Genomic DNA, 6,000 nt, shown 5'->3' with positions numbered 1-6,000 from the left:
GGCTCATGAATGGCAGCAATGACATGACGGGGTGTTGTTGTGGCCGCCATTTTGTGCTCGAGTTCTAGTGTAGCTGCCATTACATGAGGGCGTGCGGTGTCGCATTCCTCTGCGATACCCACAGTGAACACTGAACCAACAGTCAATAACGCATAGTCCAAAAAACAACTCAATGATGAACGCGGACCCTCGGCCTGAGCTGAGATTGCAGAGGCTGATTAATGCCATCACAAAAAATCTCAATCAGGATTATGTCCGGTAAATCTGAATAATGAGAGAAAGCTAAAAACTCTCTAACATGGTTCTCCAATGACCGCGGGCCTTGTTTAAGGGCAAACAATAGACTAATTGTGTCCATACCTGACCAGGGTCCATTGCTGGAAAAGCTGCTGGATCCTCGTGTGGCCGAGTATTCTGTTACGGGCTGACGAGACGAGAGGCGCATGGATCCATGTGCAGACTTTTATTTGCAAGAGACGTGGTCATAACAGGCAGGGTCAAAACAATGGCAAACAGGTATAATATGGGCGAGACAAAGAGTAAACAGAGACAAGCGTGGGTCGACGATCGGCGAACAGAATCCAAAGGGGCGAGACAGGAGAGGTAGTCCAAAACATTAGCTATAGTCCAGGCAGGGGAAAACACAATCCGACAAGGGCAAGGCAAGGCTAGGAAAACTAACAGGCTCTGTAGGGCAGCGATAATGCATACAATACTCTGCAACGGGGGAGAGAATGTCAAAAAGGGTTGAAATAGTGTGTGTGATTGGTGATGCTGTGTGATCAGGTGTGCATGTGATTGGTGCAATGAGATATTGGTGACAGCTGTGATCAGAGTAGGATGATGGGAATTGGAGTCCATGTGATGTGTGGTGTGAAAGTCCATGTGGTGACCTCTAGTGGTGAGTGACCGGGAGTGCAGACCAGATTCGTGACAGATAGCATGGATGATTTACATAAAATTTAATGTGTGCAACGTAGCCTACACTTTGCATAATCTGGCTTTCAGTTCAATGTAATAACAAAAAACTACATTTTGTGTTTTTATTCAACTAAGGTGGGCACGCTGTGATCTGTACTATATTTTTACTGTAACTGACAGATTTCGGCCAAAAATAAAATTAATAAAAAAAAATAAATAAATAAAAACGGGAGTGGGAGTAATTCGTCCGGGAGTGGAACGGGACCGGATTATTCCCCCAGTTAGTGTGTGTGTGTGTGTGTGTATATATATATATATATATATATATATAAAATCATCATTGGTATCGTTATCGCAATAAATACCTGAAATTATCGTGATAAATTTTTTAGGCTATATCGCCCATCCCTAGCTGGTACCCGCCTAGACTACACTCAAATGGCGAGAGGCCCATGGACGACACTGGTAACGAGTTATGTGCGTACTCAACCCACGAGAGTTGTTGACACAGGAAGTGGGATTCTGCACCACCAAACATCGCAACACTCTCTCCAGATCCTGGTTAGCCCGCTCCGTCTGGCCGTTGCTCTGAGGGTGAAAACCAGAGGACAGACTAACACTCGCCCCCAACAAACGACAAAATTCTCTCCAAAATTTGGATACAAACTGGGGTCCCCTGTCGGAAATCACATCCATGAATGCGAAAGACGTGATCAACGACAGTAACTGCTGTCTCCTTAGCAGATGGTAATTTGGGTAAGGGGATGAAATGAGCCGCCTTCGAGAACCGGTCCACTACAGTGAATATCTCCCTCTGGATCCGGTCAGCCAACCCATGCAGGAACATGTCCCATTGTGCCTCCTTGTTCCACTTGCACTCGGCCACCAGGGTTCGAAACTCGATGGAAAAGTCCGAGACAGATCTTTCACCCTGAAGGAGATCGGCCAGCCTGCGTGCCGCTTCGCGCCCGACTACTGCGCGATCGAAGACCATCTTCATCTCCTCAGAAAGTGCGTGGAACGAGGAACAGCAGGAATAACGATTCTCCCACACCACCGTTCCCCATAAAGCCACCTTCCCAGACAGCAGGGTGAGAACTAACTTGGATTCCTCTGCGGCGAAAGTCTGTGGTTGCAGGGAGAAAAACATTGAGCATTTTACGAGAAAAGCTCGACACAGGTTGGGCTCACCGTGGTATGCCTCCAGTGCCAGCAGCCGCAGCTCGCGTTGAGTCGCGCTGTTAAGAGGGGTCGGGGGAACAGGCGGTGGGGGTGGCACAGCGAGCATCCTCAGTTGTTGAAGTTGAGTGGTGAGCTCGGACACCTGCGCCACTAACGTTTGCACGGCTCGTCCAGTCGTGAGCATTTGGTCATCCTGATGATCCAATCGCGCGTTGTTGTTTGTGGAGGGTGGGTGTGTGGCCTTAACCAGCTTGCGCTACCATGCGCTAATGTTGACAGTGGATGTATCGCAATGGCTCGTAGACACGCAGTCGTTCAAGCTTTTCAGTTTGACCCAGAATCTGATCCGGATGGAGAAGCACCGGATGAAGAAGTTGCAACTCAGCGGCTACAGCAGGACGTCTCCGAATGGTTCGTTTAAAATATTGTGTCTGGATACGGTACTTTAGTTGGTTTGTTTATGTATGCTGTTACAGTTATTATCGTGTAGCTAATGCTAGCCATAGGCTCGGATGAAGGAACTAAAAAATACTTCGGTGTTCATTTGAACATCCAAACACTGAGCAACTATCATGCTTCGCTCGTTTGCAAGTCATGATGTCTCTCGAGAAAATTAAAATATTGCGCTCTCCTCACACGGTAGTAGCTCATTTTCTCATGGGTGGGCAAAGCAGAGAAAGGGGAGGAAACCTTTCCCCGTATGACGACATAAAGGGAATTTAATTAGTGTTGCAGCTGAACTCTTGTCTAGTCTGAGTTAGACCCACACACATTTGCTTCTATTTCATTTGCTGTTTATTTGATTAGTCATTGATGTTATTGTGCTCTACTCACCGCTCTCATCTTATTTCAGCTTATGTTACAACTGTTGCTCAATAAACAGCATTCACTGCAGCTTCCCCAGTCGTCTTGATCCTCACATCACAGTAAGATCTCACTATTTCCATCAGAAATGACAGTTAAACTTGCTACTAAATGGACTAAAAGTGTATACACTTTTGTTTGTATCTGAACGATGTTCTCCATCAGATCAACAGTGTTTGGATGTGTGTTTACGGTGTGGAGTTGATGGAAAATGTGACGCTGAACGTTCTCCTTTGACTTCTCTGTGGAACAAGAAACACAAACCAACTGGACAAGTTCTGTCATAAATGTAAGCTGTTCAGTATTTATTACTTGTTTATTGAACTATTTTATTAAAGCAGTGTCACACTAGCAGGTGTGCTGATACTGAATATTCAGAACAACATTCTTATGATTTTAAAATTTATTTCAAGTTCAACTTTATACTTTTTTAATGTATGTGGTTTTTGATTTGACATTTTAAGCATTTTGGGGATATTTCAACTAAAAATGTATATTCTGTCATCATTCTCTCATCCTCATGTTGTTTCAAAACTGTAAGAATTTGGTTCACATTCAGATCACAAATGAAGACAGTTTGAACCTTCGCTGAAAGTCAACACAACGACCAGCTTGACGCTCAAAAGTTCATAAAGAAACTCAGATGAATTTTCTGAAGAGACTTGATTGCTTTATATGCTGAACAGATTTAATTCAGGCTGTTATTCATATACAAACATGAATCAGCACACAGTAGTCGTGGCAAACAGAAGCTCAAGCACACTTGTGTCAGAATCAATGAGGATCATTCTGGTGTTTCGCAGCACGTTTGAGATCCGGAAGAACCAATGAGCTTCTGTTTATGTTTGCTGATCAGTGTAAATATGAGAATAAAAGACTAAATTAAATCTGTTCACCAGATGAATTCATTAAGTCTCTTCAGAAAATTTGACTAAACCACAGTATTCATATGTATTAGTTTAATATAGTTTTTGATGCATCAGATTGGTAGCTGCATGGACTCTCAGTGGAAGGACAGAAATCTCAGATTTCATTATAAATATCTTGGTCTGTTTTCTGAAGATGAACAATTTTTTCAGGTTGAAACAACATGAGGGTGAACTATGCCTTTAACATTACGCATTCCCCATTTGAATGATGACATTTAGACAGAAGAAACATGTTAGACCATCTGTTTTTACAAAAAATATTTTTTTTTACATTGTCATTTCTAACATATTGAAACTAATGACTGGTTTGTTTTTTAGTGTTTCCTCTCAGGAATTTGTGAAACAATGGCACAACATAACATCAGCATCTGTGACTCGGCTGCATCAGATGATGATTTAATTGATATGGTGTGGAGAGAATTAACATGGAAACAAATATATGTAGAACGTGTATTTATCAGTGTCCTTTCAGTCGTTGAGATCCCAGTCATGATCTTAACTCTGATCGCCTTGTTTCTCATCATCAAATCTCGGCCTGCTGCTTCAGTTTTTGTTAGTCATTTGATACTTTCAGATCTCATACAGGTCATTTGTATATTAATAGTAGTAGGAACCTCTTGGACACAGAAACTGGATGGTGTATATCACTATTCTTTGATTGCGGGTCTGTATTTTATGGCATGTGTAGCTTTTGAACGATATCTTCTGGTTTCTCATCCTATCTGGTACAGATCTCACCAGTCACTCAAACTCTCCTGTTTTATTTCTGTGATCGTCTGGTTTGTGCCTCTGATCTTTGCAGAAATAGACCCCCCTGATATTCAGTTTAACGCTCTACCCGTGTGTATAGCGTGTTTAATTCCCTACCCCATCATCATTCTCTGTTTTGCTGGCACTCGTCGAGGTCTTTCTCGCTCAATATCTCTGACTGCTCTTCAGCGCAAATTAATTTTGGGCAGTTTGTTCCTGGTGCTGTTCACTTACACATTTCTCATTCTGCCTTTTGTGATTATGGCATTTATTATAAGTTATTATGAGGATTCCCATTTTCTTTCTTACAATTATTTATTAATTGAAAAGTCTTCTTTATATGCAGAATTGCTGCTGCGTGTGAATCCACTTGCTGACTGTGTGCTGTACTTGTTCATGAGGCCTGATATTCGTAATATGATGAAGTCTGTTCGCTGCTGTCGTAGACGTCAGAGATCGAATCACAACCAGGACGAACACTCTGTAGTGAATCCACAGAACAGCTGCTGTACTGTAGTGTGCTGTATTTCATCTCAAGAGTCTGCATCTCATTCACTGAACACCTGCAGCACAGTTTAACCTGCTGATAAATATAGAGCTGAAAAACACTGCACCATATTTAAAATTAATAAAATTGCAAACACACTTAATTTCTAGGAAATTGAGGTTTATTTATTCATAAAATAATTAGTAAACAATTATATTCACAAAAAGAGGTGTATTTGTGTTTCTCCTTCTGCTGACTTTATGTAGTAGCGGTAATTTATCATATGATGGAGAGGAGGGTTATGACTGGTCATAGTCTGGTGGAGCAAATCTTTGCATTTTTAAGGCCGGGCATACACTGTGTGATTTTCAACCGATTCTGAGCCGAATTCTGACTCGTGTGAGACTTTTTTTGAGTCGGGCTGAATTTCAGTTTTGTCGTTTGTCGAGCAGAGTACAGGTGGACACGAGAAGCGATAAGTCTCTCCCGACAGACAATCGGATGGTCGGATGAATTTCTGACATTTCTCCTCGTGAGGGTATCGCACAGTTGAAGCAGAGCCACGAACCGACTGCTTTGTCCCTCACTGCGCCTGCGCGACAATAGAACTTGAACCATTTCATCTTTAATGCAGCAAGAAAGAAAACGACAAGAGGGAGATCTTTGATAAAATAATGTTATTATCACAGGAAATGTGAACCATTGTCCATCATTTTGCAATCAGTGATAAAGACAAACACATCGCAAAATTATAAATATTTCAGTTTTAAACCATGAAGTTGAGCCAGTGTATGCCACACAAACAATCTGCAAACTACATGCGCGTTATATCCGTGAAGAAGTTTTCAAATCCAGTCAATTTATTAA

The sequence above is a fragment of the Onychostoma macrolepis genome, chromosome 03 (assembly GCF_012432095.1).
Source record: "Onychostoma macrolepis isolate SWU-2019 chromosome 03, ASM1243209v1, whole genome shotgun sequence".
Lineage (NCBI taxonomy): Eukaryota > Metazoa > Chordata > Actinopteri > Cypriniformes > Cyprinidae > Onychostoma > Onychostoma macrolepis.
This window is presented reverse-complemented; position numbering follows the sequence as displayed.